Raw genomic sequence first — 25,975 nt, forward strand, 5'->3', positions numbered from 1 at the left:
CTCAGATCGACTAGTCTATTGTAAACGGTACAAAGCAAAATTTTAATTTTGTTTGGCTAAGGAGTTCTAATTGTAAATCGCTCTGGATGAGACCGTATGCAAAATTACTCAAATATAAATACAAAATATATCTCTCCATCCCTTTCTCTCTCACTCTTTCTCTCTCCATAATGCCCTTCTAAACCACTTGCCTCACTTTATCATGGAGCCCCAATGAATGAAATTATTTGTCCACTTGCAAAGGATAGTCACACAACACAATCTAGGTCTATTTATAGGTGCTCACCTCCTTCCTGGGATTTGTTTGTCCCAGTACCAATTGGCGGAAGGTCTGTGGCAGTCCAAAGTGCTGCACTATGACTGTACTGTATATGGCCTTGGAGCCCCGATGAAAAGTAACACCATACAGTTCATCCAGCTAGTTTCAATCAGGTAAATATAAGATTACAAATATTTGAGTTACCGTACATATAAGTGGGTTAAGGATCCTGCTATCAAAATATGAAACAGAGCTTGTTTCTATGGAGCCCAATGCGATCTAGTTTCTTTCAAATGTATTTTTGTAAGTGTCACCCTTCTTCAAACATTGAAACGTACACCACATCATGACGTACACCACCACCTCATAACTAAATCTCCATATGGTGTCTTACTGGTCAAGTCACACTCCTGCCTTCTGCAATCAGTTTACAGATAACACTGCCATTTGGCTCTAGAAGTGGACAGTTACCCCAAGCTAAACATATCCTCCGCTAAACCATATGTTTTACAATAGCAACCCTCTGATCCTCTATGTTAGAATAGCAACTTAGCCAATGGTATTGAATTAAATGTACATTTAAAGTCCATGAAACTGAACAGATTTTTGTTCAACTGACACATCAACTGTCAACTTCACTATTCTAATATGCTGGTTGTGTTGTCATGTTTTGTGCTCGGCAGGTGTTCGTTGACCTGGGCAACGTGTCTGCCCTCAGGACGTTCCGTGTTCTCCGAGCCCTTAAAACAAACACTGTAATTCCCGGTACGTGTCACATAAGAAGGTCCAAAATCCAAAATGTTTGTTTACTGCACCACCTGCTTTTGAACATCTGCTTTGGGTCCTGTATAGCTCAGTTGGTAAGTGTGTGGTGCTAGGGTTGTTTTGGGTTGTATTCCCACACTGTTTTGTAAGACACCTTGAAAAAGGCATCTGCTAAATTGCATCTGTTATTATATTATAAGCACAATGCTCTGCAAGCTACACAATAAAAAAAGAGTTATTAACGACACCATACAGACAACAAGGATATCAAGCACAATAAAATTTTCTCGACGTTATGGTCATTCTTCGACAAATCGTTTTCATGTCACCGATTATTTGAAAAAAAAATTTTCTGGTTATTTTAAGGTCTGAAAACCATTGTGGGCGCTTTGATCCAGTCAGTGAAGAAGCTGGCTGATGTGATGATCCTAACAGTGTTCTGCCTGGCTGTGTTCACTCTGGTCGGCATTCAACTGTTCATGGGAAACCTGCAGCAGAAGTGTGTTTACTGGCCTCCTGTGTAATGGCGTTTAAACTCGACCAACATGGACAACATCACCTTGGCCATCAACAACACCAGTGGTATTATTGACGATATGGGCTAAAATAGCTCAAACAGAGGCAACAGTACGTGGGACTTCAAGGCATACATCGACGATAAAGGTATTGACGGGTTTTTGATGGCACATTGATGTGTGGAAGGGCAGTTGATAATGGCCTCATGAACCATTATATTAATTGGGAATTTATCATGGAACTTACTGTATGAAAGTTTTAAATAAGCATATAAATCTGTATAGGTATTATACACATTTGAATAAGAAATACAAAAAAATGTATGCTTCAGTAAAACTATGGGCTTTAATGACACAGAGTGTGGCAACAGCACGTGGGAAAATACATATATCAATAATTAAGGTAGTGACAGGCTTTTGATGGCACATTGATTCAGGGAATTGATAATGACTTACTGAACCGTTAATTATATATTAGTTGGGATTTTGTCACAGTACTATTAAGTACAGTGCCTTTGGAAAGTATTCAGTCCCTGTGACTTTTCCCACATTTCGTAATGTTACGTTACAGCCTTATTCAGCACTATACACAAAATGCCCCATAATGACAAAGCAAAATTAGGTTTTTAGAATAAAATAATAAAACTTAAACACCTTATTTACATAAGTATTCAGACCCTTTGCTATGGGACTCGAAATTGAGCTCATCCTGTTTCCATTAATCATTCTTGAGATGTTTATACAACTTGATTCGAGTCCACCTGTGGTAAATTCAATTGATTTGACATTTTATACAATTTTTATTTCACCTTTATTTAACCGGGTAGGCTAGTTGAGAACAAGTTCTCATTTACAACTGCGGCCTGGCCAAGATAAAGCAAACCAGTTCGACACATACAACAACACAGAGTTACAGATGTAATAAACAAACATACAGTCAATAATACAGTAGAAAAAGTTTATATACAGTGTGTGCAAATGAGGTAAGATAAGGGAGGTAAGGCAGTAAATAGGCCATGGCAAAGTAAATACAATATAGCAATTAAACACTGGAATGGTAGATGTGCAGAAGATGAATGTGCAAGTAGATATACTGGGGTGCAAAGAAGCAAGATAAATAAATAAATACAGTTTGGGATGAGGTAATTGTATGGGCTATTTACAGATGGGCTATGTACAGGTGCAGTGATCTGTGAGCTGCTTTGATGATTTGATTCCATGATTCCATGATTTGGAAAGTCACACACCTGTCTATATAAGGTCCCACAGTTGACAGTGCATGTCAAAGCAAAAACCAAGCCATGAGGTCAAAGGAATTGTGTGTAGAGCTCCGAGACAGGATTGTGTCGATGCACAGATCTGGGGTAGGGTACCAAAACCTTTATGCTGTATTCAAGGTCCCAAAGAACACAATGGCCTCCATCATTCTTAAATGGAAGAAGTTTGGAATCACCAAGACTCTTGCTAGAGCTGGCCGCCCGGCCAAACTGAGCAATTGGGGCAGAAGAGATTTGGTCAGTGAGGTGATCAAGAACCCGATGATCACTCTAACAGAGCTCCAGAGTTCCTATGTGGAGATGGGAGAGACTTTAAGAAGGACAACCATCTCTGCAGCACTCCACAAATCAGGCCTTTGTGCCAGAGTAGCCAGACAGAAGCCACTCCTCAGTAGAAGACACATGACAGCCCTCTTGGAATTTGCCAAAGGGCACCTAAAGACTGTCAGACCATGATAAACAAGATTCTCTGATCTGATGAAACCAAGATTAAACTCTTTGTCCTGAATGCCAAGCATCATGTCTGGAGTAAACTTGGCACCATCCATATGGTGAAGCATGGTGGTGGCTGCATCATACTTTGGGGGTGTTTTTTAGTGGTAGGGACTGGGAGAATAGTCAGAATCGAGGCAAAGATGAACTGAGCAAAGTACAGAGAGATCCTTGATGAAAACCTGCTCCAGAGTGCTCCGAACCTTAGACTGGGGCAAAGGTTCACCTTCCAAAAAGGACAACGACCCTAAGCACACAGCCAAGACAACACAGGAGTGGCTTCGGGACTAGTCTCTGAATGTCATTGAGTGGCCCAGCCAGAGCCCGGACTTGAACCCGATCGAACATCTCTGGAGAGACCTGAAAATAGCTGTGCATTAATGCTGCCCATCCAACCTGACAGAGCTTGAGATGATCTGCAGAGAAGAATGGGAGAAACTCCCCAAATACAGGTGTGCCAAGCTTGTAGTGTCATACCCATAATCATACACCAGGGCTGTGATTGCTGCTAAAGGGCTTTCAACAAAGTTTAGGGTCTGAATACTTATGTAAATGCGATATATTTTTTATTTGTATAAATTAGCAAACAAATCTAAAAACCTGTTTTTGCTTTGTCACTATGAGATATTGTGTGTAGATTGAATTTAATCAATTTTAGAATAAGGCTGTAAGTTAATTAACAAAATGTGGAAAAAGTCAAAGAGGCTGAATACTTTCCGAATGCTCTGTATTTCAACTTGGTGTACTTTCTAATGGAAGTCCCTTCTCTGTTTTCCTCCAATGAACCATTACTTCCTTCCTGGAATGTTAGACCCTCTTCTTCGTGGAAACGCTTCTGATGCTGGGTAGGTTTTTTGGGATATTAGAGTTGAGCATATGGGTAGCTTTATAGTCTTGCCTTGTCTCTGTTCATAATGCAATATATGGTGCAAATTATTTCAACATAGTTCAAATATAACATATCTTTGAATGCTGAAGATCATGAGTCCCATTCGATTTGTTGTGCCACTCCATTGGCATTTTGACAGAAATTGCCCTGAAGTGTATGAAGGCCGGAGGGAATTCCAACTATGGATACACAAGCTATGACAGTTTTGGATGGGCGTACCTTGCTCTATTTCGGCTCATGACACAGGACTTCTGGGAAAATCTATTCCAGGTGGTGCGTCATGTGCTTCGATGACAATGACATAGAGCTGCATTTGCTCCTTTTCCTGAAATTTACATCTGTAACATCAGCCGGTAGATCAGGATTGAATTTGAGAGATTGCAATCTTATGTGTCATCAGGGATATTGATACAGAAAGAGTACTCACTCGGTTTCATGGTGAGTTAACTGGCCATTTCCCCACCTTACCAATAGACTCTTTGCTCAGCAGGGAAAACCTATATGATTTTCTTTGTGGTGGTGATCTTCCTGGGCTCGTTCTACTTGCAAAACCTGATCCTGGCTGTGGTTGCCATGGCGTATGCCGAGCAGAACGAGGCCACCATGGTCGAGGCCAAGGAGAAGGATGAGGAGTATGCCATGATCATGGTGCAGCTGAAGGAAAGGAGAGAAGCGGAGGTCAAAGAGGTGTGATCAACTTACTATTTATGTAAAGTGCTTTGAGCATCTGGGAAGAAAATGCCCTATATATAAATCCAATCAACAAACAATAAATTGCACTCTGATCAGATGATGGTTGATAGAGAAAGTTTTCGTTAGTCAATTCAACTCTAGATTCTAATGTCTGATGAACTTGATGAATAGAAAAAATACCTAGTAATCATACTAATTGTTAATTTGCAGATTATTGCTCATGTTGGTCGTTCTCGTCCTTGGTTTTTTAAAATTCTGGTTATTTGACTGACAGAGACATGACAGGCATCATGAACACCATGAACACGCTGAAATTGCTGGCAGCCAGACGTCATTGTCCAGTAGAACATCTAAGATAGAGAAAGGTGAAAAGGCAGATGAAGAGGTTGCGTGTACGTCCTCCAGCCTTTATAGCGAGGCTATAAAGGACTCCAATGGAAGCCTCATGATCAGTGCCAATGCCAACAAGGTCCTGACAGACCAGGAGGTGAGCTGCATGGCTCAGATGGGTTGCTGCGCTCTTGATGTTATGACCTTTTTCACACTAATGTGCCGACCTGAACCAAACTGCGCTGGCTCGGATATTGTTTATTCACATTTTCCTTTTCAGGGCGGTTTCAGGAACAATGATGAATGCATAATCAATGAATGCATAACCAACTCAGTATAGTTTGGTTTGGTGAGGCTCGGTTTTGCTCTGAAAAAGTGGGTTGCTGGCCTCCCGAGTGGCGCAGCAGTGTCTAAGGCACTGTATCATGTTCGATCCCGGGCTCAACCGGCTGTGATCGGGAGTCCCATAGGGTGGCGCACAATTGGCCCAGCGTCATCCGGGTTAGGGGAGGGTTTGGCCGGGGCGGGTTTTTTGGCTCATTGCGCTCTAACGACTCCTTGGGGCGGGCCGGGTGCCTGCAAGCTGACCTCGGTCGTCAGGGAAGCGGTGTTTCCTCCGACACATTTGTGCGGCTGGCTTCCGGGGTAAGCGGGCGAGTGTTAAGAAGCGTGGTTTGATGCAACCTTCGCCTCCCAAGCCCATTGAGGAGTTGCAGCGATGAGACAAGGTCGAAATTGGGGAGAGAAAGGGGGGTAAAATATATATATATATATATTCTGCTAAATGACTTAAATGTAAATGTAAATGTGTTGCTATGCGCCTGATGGTTAAGTGTGTCTTGTTTCTCTTTGTTCTACAGTCTGCTGTTGTGTTGAAGAAGGCCAGTGGTCCCAAAGGGAGTAAGTAGGCCTGCAGAAGAAGACACCCAGTTCATCCAGTGTCTACAGCCAAGATGCCATGGACGGTAACTTTCACAAATCACAATGGGTCTGTAAACGAGAAATTAAATATCCTAAGGAATCCTTGTGTGGGATTTGAATGTAATGTATAGGACTGTGATATCCAACAATACCTGTGTTCCAATTGGCTAATGTATTAGAGCAAGTGCTTATTTTACATTATTTTATGAGTTATGCAGAGTTTCAGCATCAAAGTTTCCATTCTAATGCACTGATGGCGCATTGTATCAGCTTCTTCAGTTATAAGACCTACAACCCAAGGCCTTACACATTTTAACTTTAGGTGCTCAAGATAAGTAATACTTTTCAAGACCCACATAGACTTTAATAATATTTTTAAACTTTAGGTGCTGCAAACAATAAATAAAGGTTGAAAACAAATCATGAACTCATAAAAAAATCCTTATCGTGAAGGGTTGTGTACAAAATAACTAACACTCTTCTCCTTTTACCCTCATTCCAACAGATTTGGAGGAGGAACTGAGAGCTGGTCCGCCTTGCTAGTACAAGTGTTCAGACATCTTCCTGAAATGGAACTGCTGTGTGCCCTGGGTGACTTTCAAGAAGTGGATGTACTTCATAGTGATGGACCCATTCGTGGACTTGGGTATCACCATCAGCATTGTACTCAACACCATGTTCATGGCCGGGGAGCACTAGCCCATGACACCAGTGTTTGAAAAAGTGCTGAATGTGGGGAACTTGGTGAGTTACCTTCCTTAATGATGCTCTTCCACTTCACCACTTCTGAAGCCATGATAAGGATACCTTAGAAATCTCTCGCTCAAAAAGATCTTGATAAAAATGCAAGTTTAACAGTGCACATTCTGCATATCTACACATGGCACAGTTTTCAATATAAGTTACTGGGCTCCCCTCTCTCATCTCTTGTACAGGTCTTCACAGGAATCTTCACAGCAGAGATGGTGCTGAAGCTCATCGCCATGGATTTGTTTTACTACTTCCAGGTCGGGTGGAACATCTTTGACAGCATCATTGTGACAATGAGCCTGGTGGAGCTGGGGCTGGCCAACGTTGAAGGTCTATCCGTGCTCCGTTCCTTTCGTCTAGTGAGAGTAACTCCACCCAAAGTTTAGATCATACTCTCTCAGTGTAACTGCAGTGAGAATGGATCCCAATAGATCAAAGCATTTTCATAAAATAGTTGCAAGAGTAGGGTTGCAAACTGCTGGGTAATTTACCAAAGTTAATGGAATCTCTGTAATTTTGGTAATTAGCAGGTCATCTATGGCAATCTGTGGTAACCTTGGTCATTTATACTCGAATAGCATGTGTATTATGTATTTATATGACTAATTTTGTATATCTGTGTCCATACTGTTCACAAATGTCTAGTGGATAGACTATATGGTTGAATAGAAAAGAGCCTAATTAATGAAAGAAGCGTCTAATAAACATTGGCATTATTTTTGATCAACTCTGCAACTCTTCCAACTATTGACTTTTTTTCACAACTGCCATCAGTTTGACGCTACAACATTTACAATAAAGACGTAGTAAAACACTATGTATTGACATAGTCAAATAAATAGGTGGGAAAATCTTTTAGAAACATATTGACACCCTCATATCAAACACCAATTGCATTCACTAAGTTGATGGTTAATATTTAGGATCATGTTTTGCAGCTTTGTCATTACATGTTTTATTAAAAAAAGCATCTTATTTATTATTTTATATATACAAAAAAATATATAAATGGGCTGGTGACCTGGCAGTTGGGAGCTTGGGCTGGTTGCTGATGGATCGCTGGTTCGGGGGTCGTTGTTGACATTTTAGGAGTTCTGTCGATGTGCCCTTGAGCAGGGAGTTAACCCTGGTTGCTTCTGTGTGTCGCTCTGGATGTAAGTACTAATGTGATGGAGTTGTTGAGAGGCTTCATTGCAGGTATATTGCACATTTTAAATATTCAGTAAAAATAAATATAAAAATAAATACATAAATAAATATAAATAAATATATATTTATATATATATTTATATGAGTTTTTACTTACAAAAGGGCTTTATTACAGACAGAAATACTCCTCAGTTTCATCAGCTCTCCAGGTATCTGGTCTCAGACCATCTCACAGAGGAAGAATGAGGGCTGTTGAGGTCCTGGACTGGCATGGTTACACGTGGTCTGCAGTTGTGAGGCTGGTTGGACGTACTGACAAATTCTCTAAAACGACATCGGAGGTGGTTTATGGTAGAGAAATTCTCTGGCAACAGCTTTGGTGGACTTTCCTGCAGTCAGCATGCCAATTGCATGCTCCGTCAAAACTAGAGACATCTGTGACGTTGTGTTGTGTGACAAAACTGCACATTTTAGAGTGGTTTTTTATTGTCCTCAGCACAAGGTGCACCTGTGTAATGATCATGCTGTCTAATCAGCTTCTTGATATGCCACACCTGCCAGGTGGATGGATTATCTTGGCAAAGGAGTAAAACTCTCTAAAAGGAATGTAAACAAGTTTTAGCACAAAATCTGAGAGAAATAAGATGTTTGTGTGTATGGAACATTTTCTGGGATCTTTTATATCATCTTATGAAACATGGGACCAGCACTACATGTTGGTCCCAGACTTGTTTACGAGTTGCTGTGCGTTTTGTTGCCAGCCTATTTTGCTACCTGACAACTTCATGGTTTTTACTTTTAAATTACCGTTTATATTTTTGGTTTTTTCCCTCAACTTTTTCACTCCGGACGCTTTATCAGGACACGGTTCGTCAGGACCTCCAACAGCCGAAGCTAAGTAGTAACATTAACATGATGCCTTCTAGTGGCAGTCGCTGTACTCATAATATACAGGAGAACGATCGCCTTACAGCGAGGATAGCTGTGCTACAAGCCCAGCTTCAAACGCAATCGTTAGGCAAGGGTAATTTCAGTGTAGGAAAGGATGAAACGGCGTCTGTGCCACCAGTAAGTACAGACAGTAGTATAAATCCCCTGGCACAGTCCCCGCAGCCGGACAACTTTCTCACGGTTTCTGGAAGGAAATGCTGTAGGAATGCTCAACCGGTGTCGCTCATTCAGCCGACAGAAACTTTCAACCGGTTTTCCCCATTAAAACTTGTTGAAGATGAACGGGTCTGTAGAGGAACGCCCCCCCCCCCAAGCTCAACTCAAAAGATGATGCACACAATTCAAAAATATTCTTACAAATATTTAACCTCCACACATTAACAAGTCCAATAGCTTAAATGAAAGATAAACACCTTGTTCATCTACCCAGCGAGTCAGATTTCTAAAATGTTTTATGGCGAAAACATAGCACCTATGTATATCAAACCGCCACTAGGAAAACATACAATATGTAGCCATATTGTGCTATTTGCATAGCAATCACAAACGCAGGATTATAAGAAAAATAATTCACTAACCTTTTGAAAATCTTCATCAGATAACAGTAATAGCACATGTTACACAGTACATTTATGTTTTTTTTCAATAATATGCAATTTATATCCATAAATCTCTGTTTACATTGAGCCATGTTCAAAAAATGCAACAGAAATGTCCGGAGAAATGATAAATAGCTCCGGCAGCTAACGCCAGATAACAGCAATAAACATCATAAACTTTGACTAAATATACATGTTCTACATATATTTAGAAAGATACACTTCTTCTTAATGCAAACGCTGTGTTACATTTATTTTTAACGTTACAGAACTCGTTCACTATTCAATAATCTGAGACAGCGCTCAGACATTAGCATTATTTCTCTGCTATACATTTACATTTAAGTCATTTAGCAGACGCTCTTATCCAGAGCGACTTACAAATTGGTGAATTCACCTTCTGACATCCAGTGGAACAGCCACTTTACAATAGTGCATCTAAATCATTTAAGGGGGGGGTGAGAAGGATTACTTTATCCTATCCTAGGTATTCCTTGAAGAGGTGGGGTTTCAGGTGTCTCCGGAAGGTGGTGATTGACTCCGCTGTCCTGGCGTCGTGAGGGAGTTTGTTCCACCGTTGGGGGCCAGAGCAGTGAACAGTTTTGACTGGGCTGAGCGGGAACTGTACTTCCTCAGTGGTAGGGAGGCGAGCAGGCCAGAGGTGGATGAACGCAGTGCCCTTGTTTGGGTGTAGGGCCTGATCAGAGCCTGGAGGTACTGCGGTGCCGTTCCCCTCACAGCTCCGTAGGCAAGCACCATGGTCTTGTAGCGGATGCGAGCTTCAACTGGAAGCCAGTGGAGAGAGCGGAGGAGCGGGGTGACGTGAGAGAACTTGGGAAGGTTGAACACCAGACGGGCTGCGGCATTCTGGATGAGTTGTAGGGGTTTAATGGCACAGGCAGGGAGCCCAGCCAACAGCGAGTTGCAGTAATCCAGACGGGAGATGACAAGTGCCTGGATTAGGACCTGCGCCGCTTCCTGTGTGAGGCAGGGTCGTACTCTGCGGATGTTGTAGAGCATGAACCTACAGGAACGGGCCACCGCCTTGATGTTAGTTGAGAACGACAGGGTGTTGTCCAGGATCACGCCAAGGTTCTTAGCGCTCTGGGAGGAGGACACAATGGAGTTGTCAACCTTGATGGCGAGATCATGGAACGGGCAGTCCTTCCCCGGGAGGAAGAGCAGCTCCGTCTTGCCGAGGTTCAGCTTGAGGTGGTGATCCGTCATCCACACTGATATGTCTGCCAGACATGCAGAGATGCGATTCGCCACCTGGTCATCAGAAGGGGAAAGGAGAAGATTAATTGTGTGTCGTCTGCATAGCAATGATAGGAGAGACCATGTGAGGTTATGACAGAGCCAAGTGACTTGGTGTATAGCGAGAATAGGAGAGGGCCTAGAACAGAGCCCTGGGGGACACCAGTGGTGAGAGCGCGTGGTGAGGAGACAGATTCTCGCCAAGCCACCTGGTAGGAGCGACCTGTCAGGTAGGACGCAATCCAAGCGTGGGCCGCGCCGGAGATGCCCAACTCGGAGAGGGTGGAGAGGAGGATCTGATGGTTCACAGTATCGAAGGCAGCCGATAGGTCTAGAAGGATGAGAGCAGAGGAGAGAGAGTTAGCTTTAGCAGTGCGGAGCGCCTCCGTGATACAGAGAAGAGCAGTCTCAGTTGAATGACTAGTCTTGAAACCTGACTGATTTGGATCAAGAAGGTCATTCTGAGAGAGATAGCGGGAGAGCTGGCCAAGGACGGCACGTTCAAGAGTTTTGGAGAGAAAAGAAAGAAGACTACTGGTCTGTAGTTGTTGACATCGGAGGGATCAAGTGTAGGTTTTTTCTTGCTCTCTTGAAGACGGAAGGGACGTAGCCAGCGGTCAGGGATGAGTTGATGAGCGAGGTGAGGTAAGGGAGAAGGTCTCCGGAAATGGTCTGGAGAAGAGAGGAGGGGATAGGGTCAAGCGGGCAGGTTGTTGGGCGGCCGGCCGTCACAAGAAGCGAGATTTCATCTGGAGAGAGAGGGGAGAAAGAGGTCAGAGCACAGGGTAGGGCAGTGTGAGCAGAACCAGCGGTGTCGTTTGACTTAGCAAACGAGGATCGCATGTCGTCGACCTTCTTTTCAAAATGGTTGACGAAGTCATCTGCAGAGAGGGAGGAGGGGGGGGAGGGGGAGGAGGATTCAGGAGGGAGGAGAAGGTGGCAAAGAGCTTCCTAGGGTTAGAGGCAGATGCTTGGAATTTAGAGTGGAAGAAAGTGGCTTTAGCAGCAGAGACAGAGGAGGAAAATGTAGAGAGGAGGGAGTGAAAGGATGCCAGGTCCGCAGGGAGGCGAGTTTTCCTCCATTTCCGCTCGGCTGCCCGGAGCACTGTTCTGTGAACTCGAAATGAGTCGTCGAGCCACGGAGCGGGAGGGGAGGACCGAGCCGGCCTGGAGGATAGGGGACATAGAGAGTCAAAGGATGCAGAAAGGGAAGAGAGGAGGGTTGAGGAGGCAGAATCAGGAGATAGGTTGGAGAAGGTATGAGCAGAGGGAAGAGATGATAGGATGGAAGAGGAGAGAGTAGCGGGGGAGAGAGAGCGAAGGTTGGGACGGCGCGATACCATCCGAGTAGGGGCAGTGTGGGAAGTGTTGGATGAGAGCGAGAGGGAAAAGGATACAAGGTAGTGGTCGGAGACTTGGAGGGGAGTTGCAATGAGGTTAGTGGAAGAACAGCATCTAGTAAAGATGAGGTCGAGCGTATTGCCTGCCTTGTGAGTAGGGGGGGAAGGTGAGAGGGTGAGGTCAAAAGAGGAGAGGAGTGGAAAGAAGGAGGCAGAGAGGAATGAGTCGAAGGTAGACGTGGGGAGGTTAAAGTCGCCCAGGACTGTGAGAGGTGAGCCGTCCTCAGGAAAGGAGCTTATCAAGGCATCAAGCTCTATGTTGGAGTCGACAAAAATACAATTTTATAACATAAATATTCCCTTACCTTTGATGGTCTTCGACAAGAATGTCATGGAAGGAGTTATACTTACCTAATATAACGTTTGGTTGCTGTTGGTGTGTCCTTGTATTAGCAAATGCTAACATCTTCAGGTGAATTACCCCAAAAAGGACTTTTGATCACGAACAATTGCGCATCAAAACTTCAAAATTACATATTATATGTCGACTAAACTGTTCAAACTAAGTGCAGAATCAAGCTTTAGGATGTTATTAACGTACAAAACAATTGGCGATTAAATCAAACGAAAGGAATTCTCCTCAATCAAGCTGGAACAAAAATACCTTTTTGCCAGAGCGCCTAAAAACTCGTGACACCTCAGTATTTTGCCCGCCAAGCAGTCAAAGCTCGTGCTATTTTCTCTGTTCCACGTCTCATTGAAAGACGAGAGCGCGCTGAAGAAATAGAAACTGTTCCGACATCCATAGCTGGTTGGGAAGGGTGGGGGCGATGACGTCAAAGTTGGAGCAACTTTCTTAGGTGAGAGAGAGAGTTTGGGAGAATGGCTGCCCTGTGAGTTCTGCTTTACATACAGACATAATTTGAACAGTTTTAGAAGCTTTAGAGTGTTTTCTATTCAATAATAATTATTATATGCACATATTACCAATTTTTGACAGTTTTTCCTTCAGTTTACTATGGGCACGCAATTCCTCCAAAGGGGGCAGTATTGGGGCTAGCCTTAATTAAGCAGCGAGTCGGAGTCAGAGGCCGAGCCTTCTCTGGTCTCTACTCCTCCCGTTACATTTACATTTACATTTAAGTCATTTAGCAGACGCTCTTATCCAGAGCGACTTACAAATTGGTGAATTCACCTTCTGACATCCAGTGGAACAGCCACTTTACAATAGTGCATCTAAATCATTAAGGGGGGGTGGTGAGAAGGATTACTTATCCTATCCTAGGTATTCCTTGAAGAGGTGGGGTTTCAGGTGTCTCCGGAAGGTGGTGATTGACTCCGCTGTCCTGGCGTCGTGAGGGAGTTTGTTCCACCATTGGGGGCCAGAGCAGCGAACAGTTTTGACTGGGCTGAGCGGAACTGTACTTCCTCAATGGTAGGGAGGCGAGCAGGCCAGAGGTGGATGAACGCAGTGCCCTTGCTTGGGTGTAGGGCCTGATCAGAGCCTGGAGGTACTGCGGTGCCGTTCCCCTCACAGCTCCGTAGGCAAGCACCATGGTCTTGTAGCGGATGCGAGCTTCAACTGGAAGCCAGTGGAGAGAGCGGAGGAGCGGGGTGACGTGAGAGAACTTGGGAAGGTTGAACACCAGACGGGCTGCGGCGTTCTGGATGAGTTGTAGGGGTTTAATGGCACAGGCAGGGAGCCCAGCCAACAGCGAGTTGCAGTAATCCAGACGGGAGATGACAAGTGCCTGGATTAGGACCTGCGCCGCTTCCTGTGTGAGGCAGGGTCGTACTCTGCGGATGTTGTAGAGCATGAACCTACAGGAACGGGCCACCGCCATGATGTTGGTTGAGAACGACAGGGTGTTGTCCAGGATCACGCCAAGGTTCTTAGCGCTCTGGGAGGAGGACACAATGGAGTTGTCAACCATGATGGCGAGATCATGGAACGGGCAGTCCTTCCCCGGGAGGAAGAGCAGCTCCGTCTTGCCGAGGTTCAGCTTGAGGTGGTGATCCGTCATCCACACTGATATGTCTGCCAGACATGCAGAGATGCGATTCGCCACCTGGTCATCAGAAGGGGGAAAGGAGAAGATTAATTGTGTGTCGTCTGCATAGCAATGATAGGAGAGACCATGTGAGGTTATGACAGAGCCAAGTGACTTGGTGTATAGCGAGAATAGGAGAGGGCCTAGAACAGAGCCCTGGGGGACACCAGTGGTGAGAGCGCGTGGCGAGGAGACAGATTCTCGCCACGCCACCTGGTAGGAGCGACCTGTCAGGTAGGACGCAATCCAAGCGTGGGCCGCGCCGGAGATGCCCAACTCGGAGAGGGTGGAGAGGAGGATCTGATGGTTCACAGTATCGAAGGCAGCCGATAGGTCTAGAAGGATGAGAGCAGAGGAGAGAGAGTTAGCTTTAGCAGTGCGGAGCGCTCCGTGATGCAGAGAAGAGCAGTCTCAGTTGAATGACTAGTCTTGTAACCTGACTGATTTGGATCAAGAAGGTCATTCTGAGAGAGATAGCGGGAGAGCTGGCCAAGGACGGCACGTTCAAGAGTTTTGGAGAGAAAAGAAAGAAGGGATACTGGTCTGTAGTTGTTGACATCGGAGGGATCGAGTGTAGGTTTTTTCAGAAGGGGTGCAACTCTCGCTCTCTTGAAGACGGAAGGGACGTAGCCAGCGGTCAGGGATGAGTTGATGAGCGAGGTGAGGTAAGGGAGAAGGTCCCCAGAAATGGTCTGGAGAAGAGAGGAGGGGATAGGGTCAAGCGGGCAGGTTGTTGGGCGGCCGGCCGTCACAAGAAGCGAGATTTCATCTGGAGAGAGAGGGGAGAAAGAGGTCAGAGCACAGGGTAGGGCAGTGTGAGCAGAACCAGCGGTGTCGTTTGACTTAGCAAACGAGGATCGGATGTCGTCGACCTTCTTTTCAAAATGGTTGACGAAGTCATCTGCAGAGAGGGAGGGGGGGGGAGGGGGAGGAGGATTCAGGAGGGAGGAGAAGGTGGCAAAGAGCTTCCTAGGGTTAGAGGCAGATGCTTGGAATTTAGAGTGGTAGAAAGTGGCTTTAGCAGCAGAGACAGAGGAGGAAAATGTAGAGAGGAGGGAGTGAAAGGATGCCAGGTCCGCAGGGAGGCGAGTTTTCCTCCATTTCCGCCGGCTGCCCGGAGCTCTGTTCTGTGAGCTCGCAATGAGTCATCGAGCCACGGAGCGGGAGGGGAGGACCGAGCCGGCCTGGAGGATAGGGGACATAGAGAGTCAAAGGATGCAGAAAGGGAAGAGAGGAGGGTTGAGGAGGCAGAATCAGGAGAAAGGTTGGAGAAGGTATGAGCAGAGGGAAGAGATGATAGGATGGAAGAGGAGAGAGTAGCGGGGGAGAGAGAGCGAAGGTTTGGACGGCGCGATACCATCCGAGTAGGGGCAGTGTGGGAAGTGTTGGATGAGAGCGAGAGGGAAAAGGATACAAGGTAGTGGTCGGAGACTTGGAGGGGAGTTGCAATGAGGTTAGTGGAAGAACAGCATCTAGTAAAGATGAGGTCGAGCGTATTGCCTGCCTTGTGAGTAGGGGGGAAGGTGAGAGGGTGAGGTCAAAAGAGGAGAGGAGTGGAAAGAAGGAGGCAGAGAGGAATGAGTCAAAGGTAGACGTGGGGAGGTTAAAGTCGCCCAGGACTGTGAGAGGTGAGCCGTCCTCAGGAAAGGAGCTTATCAAGGCATCAAGCTCATTGATGAACTCTCCGAGGGAACCTGGAGGGCGATAAATGATAAGGATGTTAAGCTTGAAAGGGCTGGTAACTGTGACAGCATGGAATTCAAAGGAGGCGATAGATAGATGGGTAAGGGGAGAGAGAGAGAATGACCACTTGGGAGAGATGAGGATCCCGGTGCCACCACCCCGCTGACCAGAAGCTCTCGGGGTGTGCGAGAACACGTGGGCGGACGAAGAGAGAGCAGTAGGAGTAGCAGTGTTATCTGTGGTGATCCATGTTTCCGTCAGTGCCAGGAAGTCGAGGGTGGGACTGGAGGGAGGCATAGGCTGAGATGAACTCTGCCTTGTTGGCCGCAGATCGGCAGTTCCAGAGGCTACCGGAGACCAGGAACTCCACGTGGGTCGTGCGCGCTGGGACCACCAGATTAGGGTGGCCGCGGCCACGCGGTGTGGAGCGTTTGTATGGTCTGTGCAGAGAGGAGAGAACAGGGATAGATAGACACATAGTTGACAGGGTACAGAAGAGGCTACGCTAATGCAAAGGAGATTGGAATGACAAGTGGACTACACGTCTCGAATGTTCAGAAAGTTAAGCTTACGTAGCAAGAATCTTATTGACTAAAATGATTGAAATGATACAGTACTGCTGGAGTAGGCTAGCTGGTAGATGTTGACACTACACTAATCAAGTCTCGAGTGTAATAGTTTCTACAGTGCTGCTATTGGGGCTAGCTGGCTAGCTAGCAGGTTGATTGCGTTACGTTACCTTAAAAGAACGACAATAGCTGGCTAGCTAACCTAGAAAATCGCTCTAGGCTACACAATTGTCTTAGATACAAAGACGGCTATGTAGCTAGCTAGCTACGATCAAACAAAACAAAACCGTTGTACTGTAATAGTTACTACAGTGCTCTATTCCGGGGCTAGCTGGCTAGCTACGTTAAAAGAACGACAATAGCTGGCCAGCTAACCTAGAAAATCGCTCTAGGCTACACAATTGTTACGGGGTCTGAGACGCCGAAGCTTCCCACCATTTGCTCTAACAAATTGAAAACTCTAGTCATTGGCGACTCCATTTCCCGCAGTATTAGACTTAAAACGAATCATCCAGCGATCATACACTGTTTACCAGAGGGCAGGGCTACCGACGTTAAGGCTAATCTGAAGATTGTGCTGGCTAAAGCTAAAACTGGCGAGTGTAGAGAGAATAGAGATATTGTTATCCACGTCGGCACCAACGATGTTAGGATGAAACAGTCAGAGATCACCAAGCGCAACATAGCTTCTGCGTGTAAATCAGCTAGAAAGATGTGTCGGCATCGAGTAATTGTCTCTGGCCCCCTCCCAGTTAGGGGGAGTGATGAGCTCTACAGCAGAGTCTCACAACTAAATCGCTGGTTGAAAACTGTTTTCTGCTCCTCCCAAAAGATAGAATGTGTAGATAATTGGCCCTATTTCTGGGACTCACCCACAAACAGGACCAAGCCTGACCTGCTGAGGAGTGACGGACTCCATCCAAGCTGGAGGGGTGCTCTCATCTTATCTACCAACATAGACAGGGCTCTAACTCATCTAGCTCCACAATGAAATAGGGTGCAGGCCAGGCAGCAGGCTGTTAGCCAGCCTGCAAGCGTAGTGGAGTCTGCCACTAGCACAGTCAATGTAGTAAGCTCATTGAGTTCCCTGAATTACTATCGGACCTTGTAGTCATAGCAGATAATATTCTAATCTTTGGTGACTTTAATATACACATGGAAAAGTCCACAGACCCACCCCGAAAGTCTTTCGGAGCCATCATCGACTCAGTGGGGTTTGTCCAACATATCTCTGGACCCACTCACTGTCACAGTCATACTCTGGACCTAGTTTTGTCCCATGAAATAAATGTTGTGGATCTTAATGTTTTTCCTCATAATCCTGGACTATCGGACCACCATTTTATTACGTTTGCAATTGCAATAAATAATCTGCTCAGACCCCAACCAAGGAACATCAAAAGTCGTGCTATAAATTCACAGACAACACAAAGATTCCTTGATGTCCTTCCAGATTCCCTCTGTCTACCCAAGGACGCCGAGGACAAAAATCAGTTAACCACCTAACTGAGGAACTCAATTTAACCTTGCGCAATACCCTAGACGCAGTTGCACCCCTAAAAACTAAAAACATTTCTCATAAGAAACTAGCTCCCTGGTACACAGAAAATACCCGAGCTCTGAAGCAAAATTCCAGAAAATTGGAACGGAAATGGCGCCACACCAAAATGGAAGTCTTCTGACTAGCTTGGAAAGACAGTACCGTGCAGTACCGAAGAGCCCTTACTGCTGCTCGATCATCCTATTTTTCTAACTTAATTGAGGAAAATAAGAACAATCCGAAATTCCTTTTTGATACTGTCGCAAAGCTAACTAAAAAGCAGCATTCCCCAAGAGAGGATGGCTTTCACTTTAGCAGTGATAAATTCATGAACTTCTTTGAGGAAAAGATTATGATTATTAGAAAGCAAATTACGGACTCCTCTTTAAATCTGCGTATTCCTTCAAAGCTCAGTTGTCCTGAGTCTGCACAACTCTGCCAGGACCTAGGATCAAGAGAGACGCTCAAGTGTTTTAGTATTATATATCTTGACACAATGATGAAAATAATCATGGCCGCTAAACCTTCAAGCTGCATACTCGACCCTATTCCAATTAAACTACTGAAAGAGCTGCTTCCTTTGCTTGGCCCTCCTATGTTGAACATAATAAACGGCTCTCTATCCACCGGATGTGTACCAAACTCACTAAAAGTGGCAGTAATAAAGCCTCTCTTGAAAAAGCCAAACCTTGACCCAGAAAATATAAAAAACTATCGGCCTACATCGAATCTTCCATTCCTCTCAAAAATCTTAGAAAAGACTGTTGCTTAGCAACTCACTGCCTTCCTGAAGACAAACAATGTATACGAAATGCTTCAGTCTGGTTTTAGACCCCATCATAGCACTGAGACTGCACTTGTGAAGGCCAAGGCTCTGCATCTGTCCTCATGCTCCTAGACCTTAGTGCTGCTTTTGATACCATCGATCACCACATTATTTTGGCGAGATTGGAAACCCAAATTGGTCTACACGGACAAGTTCTGGCCTGGTTTAGATCTTATCTGTCAGAAAGATATCAGTTTGTCTCTGTGAATGGTTTGTCCTCTGACAAATCAACTGTAAATTTCGGTGTTCCTCAAGGTTCCGTTTTATGACCACTATGGTTTTCATTATATATTTTACCTCTTGGGGATGTCATTAGAAAACATAATGTTAACTTTCACTGCTATGCGGATGACACACAGCTGTACATTTCAAGGAAACATGGTAAAGCCCCAAAAGTGCCCTTGCTAAAAGCATGTGTTTCAGACATAAGGAAGTGGATGGCTCCAAACTTTGTACTTTCTGCTTGTTCTAGGTCCCAAGAAACAAAGAGATATTCTGTTGAATCTGACAATTAATCTTAATGGTTGTACAGTAGTCTCAAATAAAACTGTGAAGAACCTCGGCATTACTCTGGACCCTGATCTCTCTTTTGAAGAACAAATCAAGACCATTTCAAAGACAGCTTTTTTCCATCTATGTAACATTGCAAAAATCAGAAACTTTCTGTCCAATAATGATACAGAAAAATTAATCCATGCTTTTGTCACTTCTAGGTTAGACTACTGCAATGCTCTGTTTTCTGGCTACCCGGATAAAGCACTAAATAAACTTCAGTTAGCGCTAAATACGGCTGCTAGAATCCTGTCTAGCACCCCAAAATTTGATCATATTACTCCAGTGCTAGCCTCCCAATACTGACTTCCTGTCAAAGCAAGTGCTGATTTCAAGGTTTTACTGCTAACCTACAAAGCATTACATGGGCTTGCTCCTACCTATCTCTCTGATTTTGTCCTGCCTGACAACAAACAATGTGCCAAAGACAAACAGGGCTTTCTGTCTGAACTCTCGGGAGAATCCCATAGTCTAACAGGGGCATCGAATAGGATACACACCATTCACTCAATGAAGGGGCTATTAATAGCTCTATGATATTCACCAGCAGTTCTGATCTTGGGGTGTTTGGGGATCCACTGTGACAGGTGGCATAGAGAAAATAGCAAAGGGCTTACAGGAATCATGGAGGGGGCAGCGTTAAGTCTACTGGTAATGTATCAGGCGTTTGAGGTCAGTCCAATACCACTGTTAGATACTATTAAGAGGTATAATTACATGGTCACTGTCTAACTGACCTATGGAAAAGGTTTTGGAAAACTTTTGACAATATTAACCAGAAAATAATTTGGTCAATAATAATTTCACTACCCTTGGTTCAAGAGCACGGGGGACAATAATAACAAATACTGTGTGCTAAAACATCTAGTTGTTCAAACTATCCATCCAGGTGTTGAACCTCTTCTTGGCCTTATTGCTGAGCTCATTCAGCGGTGACAACCTGGCGGCTCCAGAGGAGGACGGGGAGATGAACAACCTGCAGATCGCCACCAGCAGGATCACCAGAGGAATCGACTGGGCCAAGGCCTACGTCATCCAGCAGTTCTTCATTATCATAGGGAAGCAGCCTAAGGAGGATGGAGACGGAGCTGGCGGTAATGGGGGTAGTAATGGGGATGTGGATGGCCTCCCAAAGACCAGCTTGGCTTTGATAAATATAAACTCCAGTGACAACCCAAAGGCTGATTTGGAGCTCACAATGCTTGACGTTTGGATAGACGATGTTAGCCCAAGTGGATTTCTTAGAAATGACCATTTGACCCTGGATGTACCTGTTGCCAAAATGGAGTCGGATGATGATGAGGATGACAGCTCTGAAGAGGAAGAAGGAGAAGGTGCAAATGGAGATGCGAAAGAGGATACTGAGGTAAGACCTTTGCATTATTGATGAGTACAACATGACACAGACATCTGTTCCCACTGGGCACACACTGGTTGAATCAACTGATTACAATAACTGATATTTAACATTTTTGCGGCCTTTTAAGACCCAAACGTCATTCCATAGTATGTATGCCGTGAATGTGCCCACGACAGAGAACGGTTGACTGTCAAGGGCAATGAATTCCATTATATTAGCTTTAATGGATTTCGCCTTTTGAGTTGTCTTGCTTGATAACTGCTCGATCTGCACATCAGACATTGTGTGGGCTAGGTTAGGAATGCTGTGTTGCACACGTAGCGCCAAATATTATGTGGCGTTATTATTAAATTGGGGCTGAGATTGCAAGTCCTACAGCTTCCACACGATGTCGCCAGTCTTGTCAATTGCCTTGGCTTTGTTTCTTGGCCAAACGAGTAAGAGAGAGCCCATTCCTTCTGGTCTCCGACAGGATGTTTTAGAGGAGTAATTTTCGACCATGAGTTCAAGACGTGGAGCTATTGAATACACATCGCCCCGTGATCAATTTGATAGATTATTAACGTTTACTAATACCTAAATTTGGATTACAAAAGTATTTCGAAGTGTTTTGTGAAAGTTTATCCTCGACTTTTTTAATTTTAAAAAATGACGTTGCATTTTAAAACGCTGTTTTTACCTGGATCACACACTTTTCATAGATCGATATTTAGGGTATATATGGACCGATTTAATCGAAAAAAAGACCCAATAGTGATGTTTATGGGACATATAGGAGTGCCAACAAAGAATCTCGTCAAAGGTAATGAATGTTTTATATTTTATTTCTGCGTTTTGTTTAGCGCCGGCTACGCTAATTCCTTTGTTTTACGTCCCCTTCTGGTATTTCGGCGTGTTGCCTGCTATCAAATAGTAGCTACTCATGCTTTCGCCGAAAAGCATTTTACAAATCTGACTCGTTGGCTAGATTCACAACGAGTGTAGCTTGAATTGAGTACCCTGTATGTGAATTTTAATGAACGTTTGAGTTTTAACGAGTGCTATTAGCATTTGGCGTAGCGCATTTGCATTTATTGTTGGAAGGGGGTGCGGTTGCGTCCCGGGTGTGCCAGAGAGGTTAAAAGTTCATTTGTGGAATTTCCTAACTTCTTAATGCGTTTAAACCAATCAGTTGTGTTGTGACAAGATAGCGGTGGTATACAGAAGATAGCCCTATTTGGTAAAATACCAAGTCCATATTATGGCAAGAGCAGCTCAAATCAAATGTTATTGTTCACATACACATGGTTAGCAAATGTTATTGTGATTATAACTTAATGCTTGTCCTTCTGGTTCCAACAGTGCATATATACCTCATATATTTATTTTAGTGTCTTGTAAATACAGAGCATGCCTTTGTCAGTTCCTCAGCAGGCCAAATCATATAACATTTGTTTCATTCAAGAGCTAAAGCCTGAACGATTGCGTAATGCATACCTTTGGCGTGCCTCTATCAAATGACATGTTTCACATGACAGCTCCGCTTATTGCTAAACCCATGGCATTTCAACTCTGACCTCTGCTTTAGCTACCCCAGCTGAGACCCATTTCTCCGATATGGTGTAAATAAATTATAAAAGGGTAAAAAAAATAGTTTGGTCACATAAACAAAACATTAAATAAGACACCACATCTTGTCAAATTATCAGACAGTGTATATTGATGCACAGTATAAATAAACAAAGCCAGTCTTTTTTCATATTAACTTGCAGTTAGCATATAACCGTTTTGAATTACATTTTATGTTCTTAAGTGCAGGGGTTGGGTAATTCTTTAGAGCTGACATGTTTACAAACTTTAAAGAGACTGTAGGCCCCACAGTTGCTATGTCCTACTTCTTTTCCACAGTGTGTTTACTCATTAGTCTAATGTGACAAGCGGCACTGTATGTGAAAGAGAGATACCACATGAATCTGTGACTGGGCAAAGAGTTATAGACACATAGGTAACTTAAGTCATTCCTTCCTACTAAACCAAATCATTTTGTGCTGTGTCTCAGCAAACGCATCTAGATCTTTATACAATCTGCTCAAAACAGTGAGTAAATAAATGTCATAGTAAATTGATGATATAGAATTACATTTCATGTCTCTCAATCCAACCCAGTGGACATGATTAACCTCTGATTTCAAGATACAATTTATTTAAAGGGATTGTTCACATTTTATGGTTTTTATTTATTTTTTGCTATAAGATAAGCTACAAATGGGATATCCCATATTTTCTAATACAGATGTCTCTCCCACTACAGTTAAAGAAACCTAATGCACCGGACAATGCCTCTTCAATATGCAGCACAGTCGACAATCCTCCTGAAGTTGGAGAGGAAGAAGAGGCATACCCCACCAACCCTGAAAACTGCTGGACCGAGAGTAAGAGGATCTCCCTCTTACAGGCTTGATGCTGCTATGGGAGTCAACATCCACTGAACAAAAATATAAATGCAACATGTAAAGTGTTGTTCCATGTTCCATGATCTGAAATAAAAGATCCCAGAAATGTTCCATATGCACAACAAACACATTTCTCTAAAATGTTGTGCACAAATTTGTTTATGTCCCTTTTAGTGAGCATTTCTCATTTTCCAAGATAATCCATCCACCTGACAGGTGTGGCATATGAAGAAGCTGATTAAACAGCATGATCATTATACAGATGCACCTTATGCTGTGGACAATACATGGACAATAAAAGGCCACTCTAAAGTGTGCAGTTTTGTCACACAACACAATGCCACAGATGTCTCAAGTTTTGAGGGAGCGTGCAATTGGCATACTGGCTGCAGGACTGTCTACCAGAGCTGTTACCAGAGAACTGAATGTTAATTTCTCTACCATAAACTGCCTCCAATGTCATTTTTAGAGAAATTGTCCAACTGGCCTCACAACCACATACCACATGTATGGCATCATACATGATACATGGCATCATACATCATACATACATTTCTGATGTCAACGTTGTGAACAGAATGCCCCATGGTGGTGGTGGGGTTATCGTATGGGCAGGCATAAACTATGGACAACGAACATAATTGCATTTTATCGATGGCAATTTAATGCACAGAGACACCGTGACGAGATCCTGAGGCCCATTGCCGTGCTGTCAATCTTATATGAACTGTATCTCAGTAAAATCTTAGAAATGGTTTCATGTTACGTTTCTATTTTTGTTCAGTAGTTCAGCTACATCAGCCTCCAATTATTTACTTAGTTGTTCAGGAGGAGGGAGGGAGAGAGAGAGAGCAGGGCACACTTACTTAGTATAGATTTGCTTGAGTTATGTTGCATTTCCATGGTTGACATAACAATGGCCATACTGCCTATTTAAATGGAGGTTCCCTGTATGGTTCAAATGGTATAATGCACTTTAAGTGAATATGAATTCATTAGCACCCCACTCATCTCCTTTAATTAACTTGTGTTTTTTCACCTGCACTGATTGTAATTCTGAAATCCCTGACTTGACAAATGTGGATAGTACTGGTAGATGGGGTGGGAGGTTTGTTTAGCCAATTCTTACTAATATGTTCTCCTTCCTCAAATCTCTGGTAGAATGCATTGGACGATGCCCTTGCCTTGATTTTGACATCACCATGGGCAAAGGAAAGACTTGGTGGAAGACATGCTTCCTCATTGTGGAGCACAACTACTTTGAGACCTTTATCATCTCCATGATCCTGATGAGCAGCGGTGCTTTGGTGAGATTGAGTGATGTCTTCTTTCAATGCAACTCAAATAACCGACATACGGTATTTTGAAACAGCTGTCCATAATCTTTTGCTCAATTTTTCACAGGCTTTTGAAGACATATACATTGAGCAGCGCAGGACCATAAAAATCATCCTGGAATATGCTGATCAAGTCTTCACCTACGTGTTCATTATTGAGATGCTCCTGAAGTGGGTGGCTTACGGATTCCAGGCCTACTTCACAAACGCATGGTGCTGGCTGGACTTCCTCATTGTGAATGTAAGTCAAAGTATTAACCCCAGCCCATAAGTGTACTGCATCCTCGTCATAAAAAGCTATATTTTATTTTATCAACATTTATATGCCATGAGGCGGCAGGGTAGCCTAGTGGTTAGAGCGTTGGACTAGTAACCGAATGGTTGCAAGTTCAAATCCCCGAGCTGACAAGGTACAAATCTGTCGTTCTGCCCCTGAACAGGCAGTTAACCCACTGTTCCTAGGCCGTCATTGAAAATAAGAATTTGTTCTTCACTAACTTGCCTAGTTAGATAAAGGTAAAATAAAATAAATATTTAATCAATATAAATTAGCAATATTTCAGTTCATTTGAGAAAGCTAATCTTCACATGCTGTTTTCACGTCCCAAATCTCCTAGGTGTCTTTGATTAGCTTAATGGCTAACATCCTGGGCTGTGCTGAACTTGGACCAATCAAATCTCTTCGAACTTTAACCTCTTACATCTATGGGGGCGCTATTTCATTTTTGGATGAATAACGTTCCCGTTTTAAACAAGATATTTTGTCACAAAAAGATGCTCGACTATGCATATAATTGATAGCATTCGAAAGAAAACACTCTGACGTGTCCAGAAATACCAAGATATTCTCTGTGCGTGCCCTAGAACGTGAGCTTCAGGCAAAACCAAGACAAGGATTTTTGAGGCTCTGTTTTCCATTGTCTCCTTATATGGCTGTGAATGCGAGAGGAATGAGCCTGCCCTTTCTGTCGTTTCCCCAAGGTGTCTGCAGCATTGTGACGTATTTGTAGGCAGATCATTGGAAGATTGACCATAAGAGACCACATTTACCAGGTGTCCGCCCGGTGTCCTGTGCCGAAATTGGTGCGCAAAAGTCACCTGCCAGTATTTTTACATGGGATACAGAGAGGAAAGCAAGCTTCCACGAACTGCATATCAATGAAGAGATATGTGAAAAAACACCTTGAGGTGTTTCTTGTTTTTGTGAAAATGTTGCCTGCTGAATGCTAGGCTTAATGCTATGCTAGCTATCAATACCTCTAACACAAATGCTTGTGTAGCGATGGTTGAAAAGCATATTTTGAAAATCTGAGATGACAGTGTTGTTAACAAAAGGCTAAGCTTGTGAGTGAATATATTTCTTTCGTTTCATTTGTGATTTTCATGAATAGTTAACGTTGCGTTATGCTAATGAGCTTGAGGCTATGAATACGCTACC

The 25,975-nt window shown here is 43.8% G+C and overlaps 1 pseudogene; it reads left to right on the forward strand.

The window, feature by feature from the left end:
* LOC135528640 (sodium channel protein type 4 subunit alpha A-like) overlaps window positions 1-25,975 on the forward strand; it is a 35,261-nt pseudogene that overhangs the window by 4,902 nt on the left and 4,384 nt on the right.

This window comes from Oncorhynchus masou, unplaced genomic scaffold, assembly GCF_036934945.1.
Source record: "Oncorhynchus masou masou isolate Uvic2021 unplaced genomic scaffold, UVic_Omas_1.1 unplaced_scaffold_1002, whole genome shotgun sequence".
NCBI lineage: Eukaryota > Metazoa > Chordata > Actinopteri > Salmoniformes > Salmonidae > Oncorhynchus > Oncorhynchus masou.